Raw genomic sequence first — 14,845 nt, 5'->3', positions numbered from 1 at the left:
GGATAGGAAAGGGCCTTAAGATCATCTAGTTCCAACACCCTTGCCATGGGCAGGGATACCACACACCATGCCATCCAAGACTCCATCCAACCTGGCCTTGAACACTGACAGGGATGGAGCATTCACAACTTCCTTGGGCAGCCTGTTCCGGTGCCTCACCACCCTAACAGTAAAGAACTTCTTCCTTGTATCAACCTGAACTTCTCCTGTTTTAGTTTGAACCAGTCAGGAGTAGCTCACTGGTTTTAAGCTAGGATGAGAGACTTGTCTGAAGAAACTGAGAAAGTTACTTGGACAAAGGCAACTGCACTACCAGATGCTCTGGAGCCCATGAACATGGGACATGGTGCAAGCTCCCAGCTATCTCTTAGGTAAAGGCACTGGGTGTCCTGATCCCAAACTTCAGCCTTCCTTGCTGCCATTTGAACGCCTACCCTGTGTTCCACCCCTTGAAATCATGAAGAACATGTTTGCAGCAGCCTTTGTTATATTTTTCCTTCTCCCACAGAACTGCGGAACTGTTCAGGCTGGGGGGGACTGAAGTCACGTCAGTTTGCTCAGAGCTTTTCCAGAAAACATCCAGAAAACCCCCAGGATTTCACTCTCCAAATTTCTGGTTGAAATTAAGTCCCCTTACGAACTATCTCTTCACAGCCTTAACAAGGCCTGATCCTTCTGAATCTCCCTATAGGATGTGCTCCAGCCCATCTTGGTGGCCACCTGCTAAACTCAGTCCAGTTTGTCATCATTTCACTTGTATTGAGGATCCAAGCCTAGACCTAGATGCTGCATCCCAGCTGAAGTCTAATGAGTGCCCACTAAATGGGAATAATTCACAACCTTTTATCTGTTTGCTGTGTTCCTGTTGTACATTTCTCTCATTACTGGTCACAATTTACTAGGGGTGTCTCAGCAAGCAGTTAGAAAAGCTCCAGGCTAGAATAATTTCCAGAAGCAGAATGCAGTCATGTTTCTCAAACCCAGGGCAAGAAAAAATCAAATAGTAATAATGAAAAGTGGTGTTATTTGACTGAAAAATACATGCCCCAATTACTACAAATTCTGATGATGAATTCTTTTTTTAGAGAAACCATGCTGTGAAAGGCTGGATGTCCTGGGGACAGTCACACTAAAGCAATGCATTTCTTCTTTGCCATGCTCTGTTCTTGGAGATTGCTGAGTTGAACTCTAAGTTGGTAGAGGTCCTGGGACTGCAGCAGTGAGTGACAGCTTTGTTAAGTTACGATTGATGACTTTTCTACCAAATTCTGATTAATGTTTCCTTCCAAACCCTCCTTGCCCTTGCAATATGCTGTCCATTAGCCCCTGCCAATATCTGCCTTGAATAACCTTCTTGCTGTGATAGGAGTTGTGTGATTATAGTTATCTAAACGTGTGAATAATTGGGAGGTTATGCCGTATTACATGCTTCATCAAGTTCTCTATTCAAGTCTCAGGGAAACATTTGAAGTTCAACACTATGTCTCAATTATGCTTGAATTTCTGGCAAGGGAAAAAAAGTCACATTAGCGAAGCTGTCAAAAACACATTCTGCTTTAAATTTCCTAGGACAATTGGACAATGAAACTTGCTTGCTCAGTGAAGAGCTGCCTTCTCCTCATGCTATTAACAGGCTCTTGAATTTATTGAGTTTCTTTCTTGCTTAGGCTCTGAAATTAGATCTTGATAAAAAGGAGTTGCACAGAAAATGAATTGTATTTATATTGTAAATAATATCTATTGTAAACAATAAATCTTGTGCTGAAACATATCTCTCCAGACAATCTATATGGAAAGCAATGCAGTTCTGTTGGGATATCTAATGAGTTTGCACTGTGGTGATATTTGTAAATTATAAAAGAAATGAAACAGGTCTGTTGTTGCAGCTCTCATGAGTATTCTCATTACTAAAAGTAAGACTTTTTTCTTACGTACGCTCTGGAGGGCACGGATGTGGCTCAACGTAGCTTTGCACTTCAGGACTTCACTGGAGGAGAAGCCTACCTACATTCTGACAAATTCCTTTCAGATTTTAGGAGCAAAGAGCAAAACGTAGTTGCAGAATTACAGATGTCAGCACTGGACACCATCATGGGCTCTCCAAGGGAGGCTGGATTTCTAACAGCAAGCCAGACCTCCAGCTGTTTTTTCTCCCAGTGTTCACAGCCCTCTGTGTCGGCAGCATGCTCTGCCAGGACAAGGGAAACAGTACAAGCTGAGGCTCAGTGTGGCAAACACCAACCAAGAGGTGGCTGAAGAAGTCCAACAGCTGTCCATGAAGAGGTAGTAAGGATAGGAGGATAGCAATAGCCATCACATCTTCAGCTTGTTCTGACCCTCTCTCCAGTGACAGGCCAGTTTGAGACTGGGAAGTCACCACTGAGCTTGTTCAGTAAAGTTAAGATGACATCATCAGATTAATTCATTTTCTTTTAAACAGCATTGGGGAGATTTTCCTTGCACAGCTTCTTCACGAAGTGGAGGTCATCTGTGTATCAGCTTCCTGCCTAGTACACTGGGGTTGTAGTTTTGTGAAGAGGAAGGGCTGCCACTCCATTATGACAGAGACCAGGCAGGGACGTGTCTATGGTCATTCATATATGAGTTGTATAAGGTGACATAGGGCAGCAACATCAGTGGTGCCAACATATGAGTGGTGTGTAAGGCTTTATGTTCTATGTGTGCTGGGGGGAAGCCAGCAGCCATGTCAGCTCCTCAAGCCATGGGTCTGGAGGGAAGGCTGTGCAATACCAGGTCACTCATGAGATACTGGCAGAGCCAGTCTCGTGCCTACCCTGGGCCTTGCCCAGTGCATCAGCCAGCCACCATCAGGATTGGCATGACCAGGGCCATCTCCTTAAAGCCTCGGTGCCCTGATTCTGCAGAGGCAGAGTAGGCTGGCAGACCCAGTGGCAAGAAACAGAACCTCACAGAGTGCCAGAATACAAAATCAGTTTTGATAGGGGCAGTGTATGGTAGCTCTTTCCCACCTTCTCCCTCTTTAGGTCCTTTCATTCCTTAGAGTGCTGCCTGCTGCAGATCCCACAGTTAACCTCCCCTCTATAGCAAAGCTCTGTCCATACTTCTTCTCATGCAGCAGTTCTGGAAAACACAAGGGAGTGAAAGGCTGCAGAAAAATCCTAGCAAGGTGAATGAGTGAAGACAGACCAAGTGTATTTATCTTTTCTGAAACATTGCAAAATACATCCAGGCTTAGCCTACAGTGAGAGCAAAAGCAGTGAAGAAATCTAAAGCATGCAGATGCATTGCATACCAGCATGGAAAAGTGACAGCAAGACAGGGCCAAAGCAGGCCAACCACACTCCCCTGGGAGTCTAGGAAATAAGTGAATCAAAGAGAGCTTAGGGCCAAAACAGGCCAAAAAAGGATCCCCCAGGAATTCAGGAAAATAAAATGAATCAAAGTGTGTTTGGGGATGATACAGGCCAACCACAATCCCTCTGGAGTCCAGAAAATGAGTTTAAGTGTTGTACAGGCCAAGACAGGCTATTAAACTTTCCCCCACCACAGAACAAGTCAGCAGTGAATGGAAGAAAATGAGGCCATTCTGCCTTAATACAGACAGGACCCCAAAGCAGATGTCAGCAGCCTCCTGCTCATCCAGCTCCCCTTCTGAAGAGTGGTGCTTTGGGCTAGAGTCACCTCCCAGCCAGGACCCTGTAACTTCTCTGTAGCTCTCCACAGTCCGTTAATGGGCTCCTATTCCAGCATTGCCCTGGAGGGCCAGCTGCAGATGCCTGGGGCCAACAGTTGTCCTGGCATCCACCTGCTCATGGGAGATCATGAGTGTGGCACTGTTGACCATGACCATGGCAATGCTGGCCATGTTTGCAGCAGCACTGGCCATGCTTGCATCAGTCTTGCCCACATTCATGGTGGTGTTGGACATGTTTATGGCAAAATTGTTTTGTGAACAGCAGCCTTTAAAAAGGAGCAGGAATGAGCTGCTTCCACCATTCTAGGCTGCCATATGGGTCTGGGCCCACAGATACTGTGGGGAGCAAGATGCTGAATCCAGATTCTCATGCTCAGTGGCTGCTCCTCCACCATCTGCTGTAGAGCCCTACGAGCCAAGAGACTTTGGTAGGATAACTAAGCCTGCTTTCCTTGGCATGTTGGTCCTGGTCCCTGACACCCAGCTTGTAGGTTTAATCCATCAGCTGTGGATCCTCACCTACCACACTGCCTCCAGCCCTGCCTGCTCCCCCAGCATTTTCAGCCTAAGCCCTGCCAGTCTCTAGCTCCTATGGCTGTGAAACTGATGGACACAGTGTGGGATGGGACAAAGAGCTGTGGCCCTTTTTAAGATCAGAGGAGGTGGACATTTTCATGTGGACCTTCTGGAGTACCCCATTGACAGGAGCCAATTACCCTGTATTCCTCATTTTGCTTTTCTCTGGGGTACCCCACATTTGAGCATCTCTGTATTAGGATTTTTAGGTTTTTTTTTTGGCAAACAGTCACAACCACAAACTGCAGGGGGCTTCAGCACCTTCTCTTGGAAGCTGTCACCACTATCACTGAGGTGTCCTGAAGGCAGTAAAACTAGTGGCTGCTTCATTTAATCCATGAAGCAAATGAGGGTAAATGGAGAATAAATCAAAAGAGGTACTGACAATCTGCAGTCAAGAATGGGGATTTACTGCTGCAGAAGGTTTATTAATAGAGCTGTGGATATAGCAGCACTGTCTGTAAAGGGTTGTGGGATAATTTAATCACCAGCAAGGACAGAAAGCTGAGATAAGGATAACTGTAGCATCCATACTAGCAATGTTTCCTCTTTATGGTGGCTTAGCTCCCTCTGAAGGGCCAGCCAGAGATGAAGTAAATCATGGTTAACCTCACCTCGGGTGTCCCTGTCCTGTGCCCCTCCATTATGGCAAATCGCTATTTACTAGTGAGAAAACTGTAGATACCCAGCTGAGGGCTGCAGGCAGTCAAGCATCCCCTTAGACTGAGGGACAGAGTGGGACCATGCAGTCCACTGGGACAAGCACCTCAGCGTGGCCTTCAGAGGGAGAGATGTCACCAGCACCATGCTGCAGCTCTGCAGAGTGGAGTGCAAAGAGACACACGCTGCCAGTCAAAACCTAAAATGTTTTTTTAAAGAAAGTGACCTAATCTTAGTCACCCCTGAAAGCCATAAACAACTCAGGCAAGGTCACAAGGAGTCTCCTACGAGATACCTGCTGCTAAAAATGCCACCATCAATCATGCCGCTTTTGCTGAACTCCAGAGCAAGCAGCTTTCTTTGCTTTGTGACATTCTTTACCTTCTTAAAAATAACTGAGAACATAAATTTGGCACTTTTGGGGTTTCTCTCAGTCTTTTCACTTTGGGTCATGTTGTTACTGAGGAAGGTAATTTCTAACAATCATAGGAGGCAGAGACAGAAACAGCAGGATAAATTGCTGCTGTGTCCCAAACTGAGTTTATTGGTGTCCCCTTTCCTGATGGACACACTGAAGCAAAGTGCATGAGTCATTCCCCTGCCTGTCTCTGTGATGCTGCAGCAAGTGAATTGACCTAGAGTTTAGAATATAGCCTCTTAAAATAAATTTCTGGAACTAAACTGAATTTCCTGGATTAAAAAATGCACCTGCACACAAAAACTGTCCTTCCCAATGCAGAAAAATAATGCAAACTCCTTTTTATTTGGTTTAGTGGCAGACGCTCCTCAAAGTATTGGTGGGGAAAGTAAAAAAACACGTGTCTTGTAATTAGACCTAAATTATTACGAAATTTTGGGAAATTGGTGTTTATAACACCTGCTGAGGTACACTTCCTCCTCCTGCTGGGAGACGACAACGCAGGAAAAAGACCAAGCCTAACTCGTCTGACCTCCTCCTGACCTACAACAAAATCACTCAAGGCAATTTAACTTGAAAAAGTGATGGGCTCCTGGTTGTTTGTTGATCCGAAAAAAAACCGTTTCACTTCCAACTACCAATTTCCATTGCTTTGCATTGTATTTCAGGGGGAAGAATTCAGTTATTTTGAAAGCACAGGTGATATGACCCATTAAAACTGGGATTTAAACACTGGTTTTATGCAGCAGATGGATAAACTATCAGTCACTTGCCTGTAGGTGGAAAAATCTTTGCTTAAGCCATTAACACTCTCTAGCGTAATACTACCTGTGTTAAGAAAAGGGAAATCTGTTTTCTTACTGTGATTTCATATTGGGAAATAACAGGAGGGTATAAGCTTTATAACAGCACTGGAAATGTGTCTGTGGTAATAAATGAGACACACAGAAAAACTGTCTTTGCTGCTCAGCCTGTTCTGGCCTGACTGGGTATCCTGCTCTCCCACAAAGGGTCTGGGGGCGAGACAGTTCTGGGACAGGCTACTGACAAAAGCAAAGAAGAGCATTGTATGTCATCCTGAGGGCTTCCACCATTACTGTTGTCCTTTTCTCTGTGCTCTCCAGAGGGATGTCTCAATTAATGCAGCAAGAGCAATAGTGCAACTCCGGCTGGTTGCAGCTCTTGCAGAGCACCCGCCAGCTGCAGCACTTCTGTATCACTACAGAGAGCACTGCTTTACAGCAAAAATTTTGTCCTTAGCTGCTCTCGTTCATTTCCGCACACCGAGTGTCCAGATCCAAGAGGGGGATGGCTTCCAAGGCAAGGAAGCTTAGATGTTGGGAAATCCAGGAAGGAGGCTCATCAAAGTATTTAAATACGTATCTGCGTAAGTGCATGGCTTACCCATGGAAACTTGTGCTTCTGAAAGGCCCCATCCAAATCAACGAAAAGACACCCATAGAATAAGATTAAGTTAAGCTGCACTTGGAGAAACAAATGTTTATGCTCCCTTGAAAGGCATATACTTAAAAAGCCATTGCCCATCGATCCATCCCATGGCCCTTGGCTTCCACATTTCCTCTGAGTTATTGGTTTCTATGCTTCAGACACATGCCTGTTTCAATGCTACTGCTAATCTCTCTGTTACTTGCTGGAAGGGTTTTTTGTTTAGTAACCGAGTGAAGGTTGAAGGGTGTGTGTGGAGGTGGTGTTCAGCTTATTATTTCTTTCTTCTTTTCCTTTCCCTGTGCTGGTTCCAGAAGCCTCCTACATGGATGCAAACAATTAAAGTTTGCATGAGTGATGATGATGAATTTGGCCAAGGTTCCAATCCTTCCCACTATGTAAAAGGAAGCGTAGTGCTGCTCTGGACATTTTATCTGCTGGAGTAGTCATTTGCTGTTTTCTATCTTATTTCCAAGTAAGAAATGTAGAGCTCCTGTTTCCACTCCAAGTCACTGAGAGAGTAGGACACACAGCAAAATCTTTATTTTCTCTTGCCTCTTGACACATCTGTAGTAAAGACTGCAGAGGTCTGGGGATAGCTTACCAGAGTGTCATATGGTGATTATAAAACATAATCCCACCAACAAATTTAACAAGCTCCTTCTTCATACTGAAGAGGAGCCTTTTGCCATTAATAACCCACAATAAAATAATTCCAGAGTTGTACCTTTACAGGAAGAGAGAGGGGGGGTTCCCAGTCTCTTGAGAGAATTAGACTGCTGGAAGGACCAAACTTCTGAAGACTCTATTTACCTACAGAGGACAGAAGATCTTTGATACTCAAGGTGGCCTTGGCATTCCTGGTACTATTGTTGCGAAAAGCCTAAGGTTAACACCCATAACCCAAAGCCATTTTCTGTGGAAGAGCTCTATCCATCATTCCTCATGTGCCCATGTGAGCCTAAGCCTCTGCCTGACCCTGGAAGCTGTCCTCGTCAAGATACACCCAGGCACTCTGTGGCCAAGCCAGCTGTGATTTCTGGGCCAAGACATGGATTTCTCGTCTACATGGAAACGTTTCATTTTCCCCACCATTGAACCGCTAGTGTTTCTGATATCATCCCAGACTTCATGGCCAGTCAGTTATGAAAAAGTCTGACCCCAGGAGTAGCTAGTAGCTATGTAGATGTTCTCTTATACAACATCATGGGCTTTGAAGTGTTGAGTGCAGCAGGTCCCTACCAATGCTGGTAACATCAACCCATCGCTCTGCATGACAGGTGCCTGGGCCCCATGGGCTAGCCCAGTATTGGACAACTCATGGCTGTCTCTCAAGGCATAAACCAGTTCAGCTATGCTAATGCTCTGTGGAGGTTAAACACTCTCACATTCCTTACTAAGCACTGGGACAGACATGTACTTGCACTAATGGGTACGTATCTCCTAAAACAGTGTGTATTTTTTAATTTCTTTTCTTCCTCTTTTCTCTTTTTCTCTTTTGCAACCATGAAGGCCAAATCCACAGCAGACATAACTCAGACATGCGGACCATAGACCAGTTTGTCTCAGCTGAAGATCCTTGAGGGATCTAGGATCTCCATATCTTGGATAAGCAGGTCCTCAAAGTTCCTGGCAGAAGAACATTTTCCCAGCCCTTTCTTGAGCAAGCCAGGTGAATCCCGCGTTTGCTTTCCCAAGCAATCCCTCCCCACCAACCCTCTTCCATAAGCTGTTTATAAGGTGAGATAGGGGCTATACAGAACACCCTCACTGTCATCTTGATGGGACTTAGACACTGTGCCTCTTGGCTGCTCCTGAAACAGTCTACAAGCGTGCACAGTCTTTTCTCTACTTCCCCCTTTCCTCTTTTCTTCTTCTGCTCCTGTTTTCAATCATGGACTGTCCAGGCAGTGTAGTGGTCAGGCTTGAAGACTTGCTAGAACTGGATTCAAGATTTATGAGAGCTAGATGTAACCAGGCCTCTCCCAGAGGTTTGGGAAGAACAGCTGGAGTCTGGCACTTTCCATCATGACAAGGACTATTAAAAACTAAGAGTTGAACTGCAGAAGTGGAGCTGGGGAGATGTTTAGGCTTAAAAAGCAAAACAAGAGCCTGCAGTATCCAGTTCGTCTGAAGCAAACAGCTTTCGCAGCTGCTCCTAACTTGGGCTTATTTTAGAAACCACTTTAGAAACAAGAGGTTAAAAGAAAAGCGGGAGAGAGAGGGAGGGGTATTTCAGCATGAGGGCTGTCTGTGTGAGATCTCTGGATGCACAGCCCTGACTGGAGTGCAGCAGCGGAGTGGTTCACATCCTGCACTGTCTGGAGGCTGTTTCGGCTGGGCCACCCCACCCAGCGCTGATGTAATGCACCCCGGCCGGCTGTGTTTGTCGAGATTGCTAAGGCATGCGTGTGTCCGGCCAGCCCAAGCCAGGACAGCAAAGCTGCTCTGCAATGAGAAGGGAGGGGAAGCCGATGATGCAGGGAAATTTGAAGGCTCTGAGCTTTTGATTGCATTCTGCATATACTTGGTCCTTGCCCTCCACAGTCTCCATCCTTGTAGGGCCATCTCAGCGTACAACCTGTCCCATGTCCAAGGACTGCCCAGCTGGGGTTGTGGAACTCATGAACCTTCTACCGCTGTCACCTGGCTTACAACCAGGAGTGCAATGGACAACCTGGAAGGGAGTGGAACCAGAAATGGTGTCACTCTTTGGAAACCATGAGGACTAATGGCATCAAGTCTACTGGCTAGGTTTATTCCTTCACTGATGGAAAGGTGGGGGATGCACCACCACAGCCAGGTTGGTCATATTAATTATTCCCTTCCTAGGGAAATACTGATCATATTAATTTTTCCTTCCAGCACAGCACAGGTGACTATTTCAGGCCATCATGCCACATGCATCATTCCTTCTGCCTGCTGAAGACAACCCAAGCAGAGCTTTTTTTTCTCATGCTCTGAGGTCCATAGGAAGCTAAGCAGGCGATGGTGCATTTAGGACTTTGGCCCCCCATCTCCACTTGTGCATGATCTGTCATTTGGCCTGGAATACAGGTTGGTGCAGACACAATGGCCAAACCAAGCCAAAGTTACTACCCGAAAAATCCAACCATAGGCTGAGTTAAACAAGGGAAACGTTCTGGTGAGAGAAAATGGCAACACGATTCAGGAATAGCCATGATATCAATTTCAGAAGGTTCTTCTAGATTTCCTGACTGAAAAGAGGTTTGTGGTGGTTTGCTCTGGTGTCAGAAGAAGCTGGTAGCAAGAGAAATTAGAAATTACCTTGTCCCTGGGTCACCTCCTGCATTGCCTCAAGCTCCATGGGCCTTGGCAGGAGCATGCTACCTCCTTCCAGTCTACACAAACAAAGCACGAAAAGCAATGCAGCCAAGATAGAGGATACTTAAAAGGTAGAAGGCATACAAAAGCAAAAATGAAGGACCTATAAATAACAGCTCCCAACCCCATCCTAAAAAATAGGTCAGAAGACACCCTCAAATAATGGATGCATGGCAAAAGAAAGGGAATTCAGCCTTCATGTTCCAAATATACCAAAAGACAGCTAAAATTGCTATTCTCTAATGAGCTGCAAAGCTGGCTCCCATCTGGTCTTAACTGAAGGCAGGTTGGCTTGGGAAAGTCCAGTGTAGCAATGAATGAAAGATCTTTTAATCATAAAGGTACCCATTCTACCCAGCACATGGGTGATAGCACAGGCCCAGACATGGTGGTAGCACAGGCCAGTCCTCCTTGGAGAGAGGCCTTTTAGCAGAGAGGTTATTTGGGATCCACAGCTGACAGCAGAGGGTACTCCAAGACTAGGTTCTCCTCACCCTAAATTAAGCTGAATTTGTTCTAGTATCTGTACTGAGGAAGGTTATCTCTGGTAGAAACTTTCTCACTGCTCCAGAAAACATGGGTTTAAGAGTTTAAATTCCAGCTCCTACCTTTGGCTGCTCCCATCATGGCAATGCTGGTCCCAAATAGTGTAAGACTGTGACAGCATCTTCCAAACCAGAAAAATAGACAATAACACAATACCAGTATTTCTGAGATGTACCTTTTTCCTTTGAGAAATATCCCTGATCTCAGAGATTCTGCAATGTCGTTTCAACATCGCTCTTAGTAGGATGTAATATAGGACAGAAGCTGGCAAACAATGGGAACATGATTATTACCAACACTTTTGTAAAAATATTTGCTTCTGGCTTTTTTTTTGGAGGGGGACACACATTAGAAAAAAATCAGCATCTTTTCCTTATTTTTTCATTGCCTCTTAGCAGCTGAACAGTTTTGGTTGCACACAGCTTTGGGTAAAATGATAGGAAGTGATTTGGAAAAAGTAACATTCGAAAAAAGGTAACCTTTCCCTGCTCAGTGTTTTCAGTTTAGGTAACTCACTTGAGAAAAATTACAGCCAACACCAGCCCCAAACAAACTGTGCCCTGATGCTACAACATGATGGCAACCATCTTCCACTAGAAGGCTCGATGGTTTTGTTATTTCTCCTGTTCTTCTGGACTGCCATTTGCTGTGCACTGTGCAAATACAGAGTAGAAAGGGGGTCTCCGACAGCTCACAGTATCTGTAGATGTGGGAGCAGGTGTGTTACTGCTTCACACTTGTTGCTGCTCCATGTGAGACATACAGGCAGAATCTGGCCCTATGGGGTTTCACGGAAGTGGGATGTTATCATACCAGGGTTGCAGGCTCATAACTGCCAAGACATGACAAAAAAGAGCTATTTCATGGTGGAGGAATATGAGGAGCACATGTTTGGTCAAGTTGGTGGGCAACATTGTTCTTCCACCTCCCAAGGCTGGCTGGGCTCTGGTATGCCCATAAAAAGTTCCCCACTTCCTCCCCTTGCTGTGGGGGCAACAGAAAACCTTGATTTCAGCCCATGCAATTAAAACAAACAGTTGCCACATGTAAATATTTGTGTCGTTAGCCATCTCACTTGATCTGTGGGGTTTTTAAAAACAAAGAGCAAAATGCAACCATGGCCAATAGAATATGACCTGAGATGTGCCGCAGTCTGAATTTCCTTGGTGCTTTCAGCAGCAGCCAACCCAGCAGGTCCAGGAAGGCAAGCAGAATCTAAGATGGAACACTTGCTGGTCTTTGGATAAACACAAGCTCACGGAGTGGTGCTGATCCTGCCTGCTCTCAGTGGTGTCTCTGTGAGAAGACCCTCTTCCCAGTCTCCCCAGTTTGCCTGGGGTCCCACTGAGTGCGTGGCTGGCAGGACCGTGACACATGTCCATATAAAAACTTGTGCTTCAGAAGTGGAAACCCCACGTCTGATCTCTGAACCACGTTTGAACCAATCACCTCAACATGTATCAGCCGCTAGCAGTACAGGGGTTCTCTCAGACAAATACTTCGTCCCCACTGAGCACCATAGAGTTTAATGCTCATACATGCAGCTTGTACACGCAAGGCTAGGTCAAGACTGCAGAACAGCAAGGCTAAAAACATCCCCGGCTGCTTGCACCTTTAACCTCCGCACAAACATTACAAAATCAGGTCTTTACTGCGCTTGTCTCCAGGGTTGTGCCTTTTGGTGTTCAGGAGCGAGGTGGGTAATTATACAGGATTTTTAATTCCCCTGGGAAAAGACACGAAACCTGGATCATTTCTGGCTTTCCTTGGTGGCTGTCCAAGCAGAAGTTAAAGCTCTCACAGCAATTTCTAAAATCTCTCTCTAGATAACACAGCGGCTGTGTTTCAAGGGTATTCTCAAGGGTGTAATAGCAGTATTTCTTCTTCACTGCAATACCATGATCTAATGCACAGTTTCACAAAGCTTTAGGACAACTTTAGAATTGGAAAGTGTTTTGAAAAAAAGAAAAAAGAAAAAATGCACCAAACCACCCTGTTAATTCCAGTCTGCTTTCTTTGTGCTGTTTTGAATCAGTTAGAAAGCAAACTAGGAAAATGTAATTTACACCAAGACAAAAAAATAATACTGCTATTCAAGAGAAAAATAAAGTCTACACTGATACTGTTCCATTTCAGCAATTATTTGTAGCATATACCATATATATGTATGGGGTATATATACACATATATATAAAAATGTTTTTCCCCCGAGGTTTTCCTTTTACAGATTTTTGCCTTTTCACATGTGAACTGTAAACAGACTGACAGATGGAATTCTTTTGTATAAACTGTTTCAGATACACTATTCTTCCATGCCTATGTCAGTTGTTTACAGTATCAAAAAGCCACAGATACGCCTAAAAGTAAGGAAAGTTGGAATTTCTGCCAAACATTTGGATACCATCCACCCTCAGAGGCTATACCCTCACTGCACTGGGTGGTGCTGAGGAACTTCTCACTTGAGGCATCTCCGCAAGATGTGTGTCAGCAGAACGCTGGGGGATCTTCAAAGAAAGGGCTGGGGAGGGAAAAGCGGGGCAGTTTTGCAGACTGTAGGCCCCAGATTTGCTGCTGCCAGTGTCTACACTTGCTAATGAGTGTCTAATAGCCTAGTGGCTGCTGGGCTGGTGATGGAAACATCTGGAGCTCTCCATGTGGGTGGTGTGTGGTCCCCATGGCTTTTTTTTCCCTTTTTTTTTCCTCCTATGTGTTTCCCTTGTTGCTTTCCTGCCCTAAATGCCAGGCAAATTGTCCAACTGGAAGGGCCTTCGTGTGCTGGTACTCAGAGATCTCCATGACTGTGACTCCTGGTGTGTGAGTTTTTATCAACCTAGTTTAGGCCTTTAAAGTGTGAAGAAAAAAAAAAGCACAGCCTTCAAACAGAGTCATCCCAAGGAGTCCTCTTCCAGGAAAAGCCTGTTCCACTGGAGGCACTGTTTTAAGCTCACCTAGCAAACTTCTCAACCCTGTCACAGAAACAGCTGTACTGGGTGATCCCCAGATCATGGCAAAGCAATGTAGACAAACTTTTATTTTCCCTGAATACCACTTCTGGCATTTACCCTGAGAAGAGCTTCACTTGTGGGGTCTTCAGTCATTGAAAATACCTCCAAATCAATTGTGCTTCTGCTTTTCTCTCCAAACCAGTGCATGGGTTTACCTGTAAGAAGGGAACTGGCCACACATCTCCAACATCACCAGGGCCTGGGCTGGGTCATGCACCACAGCTAAGTACCATCTTTGGTGATACTCACAAAGACTGGAAGAGGATTTGGCTCACAAAGATTGGAATAGGCTTTCAGGTCTTACAGAGCTTTGCAAAAACCAACTGCACTAGTGTATCACACCTCTGCTATAAGGATCCATAGAAGGTTTGCCAAGTGGTGGGAGTAGATGAAAGCCTGCTGCTAGGAAACCATCTGAGAGAAGGCAAGGAAAGAGCCCCCCTGGGGGTGAGGGAGAAGGTTGTCAAGGATACCTGCAGCACGGTCCATCAGTAAGACCAATGGGCCTTCAAGTCTGAGGGATTGGGAGATCCTGAAAGGACAAAACAGCCTTCAGACAAAAAAATCCTCCCCCAACATGGTAAAAAAGAGGCCCCATGACATGGAGGAAGGTTCTGTGAGTTTTTAAGTTTAGGGAAATTTAAACAAAAGGCCTCTGAATGGTAGCATGTACAACTTGTCCCCAGAAGGGTCCCCAGGGATTGTCTCGGGGGCCAACCCCCTTCTTTCCCAGAATATGTGGTTTGGGGAAGATTTTGGGTTTGTTCACCAAGACATTTATTCATCCAAATTTGGAGCTGAAAAAGGTACCAGCACTAAACACTCTGGGAAAAAACTTTATAAAACCTAAAAGCAAATGAACCAAAGAAAACAACCTCCAGCTGGCCAACACATCCCAACCCCATGTTTGCATCAGAAGTTGTTCTGCATCAGGCCCACAATCTCCATTGGAACCGAATCAGTCAGGAGTTTGTGTGCACGAACACCAGTGATCCTCTGGCTGGGCAGTGTGGATACAGGACTGTCCTCTCTTTGCTGGACACCAGAGCAGACTGCCGTTTGAGCAGTGGCCCAAACACAGCAGCCTGTACAGATTGGTATGCTTAGGCATCAGGAAATTTGCCCTCGGCATCTATTTTGCAGGTTAAATAACTTCTAATAGCTACTTCTACA

The sequence above is a fragment of the Pezoporus flaviventris genome, unplaced genomic scaffold (genome assembly GCF_033815535.1).
Source record: "Pezoporus flaviventris isolate CSIRO_AGI_PZ_B2104156 unplaced genomic scaffold, CSIRO_AGI_Pfla_v1 ptg000035l, whole genome shotgun sequence".
NCBI lineage: Eukaryota > Metazoa > Chordata > Aves > Psittaciformes > Psittacidae > Pezoporus > Pezoporus flaviventris.
The sequence above is the reverse complement of the archived record's forward strand: the minus strand, read 5'-3'. Positions refer to the sequence as shown.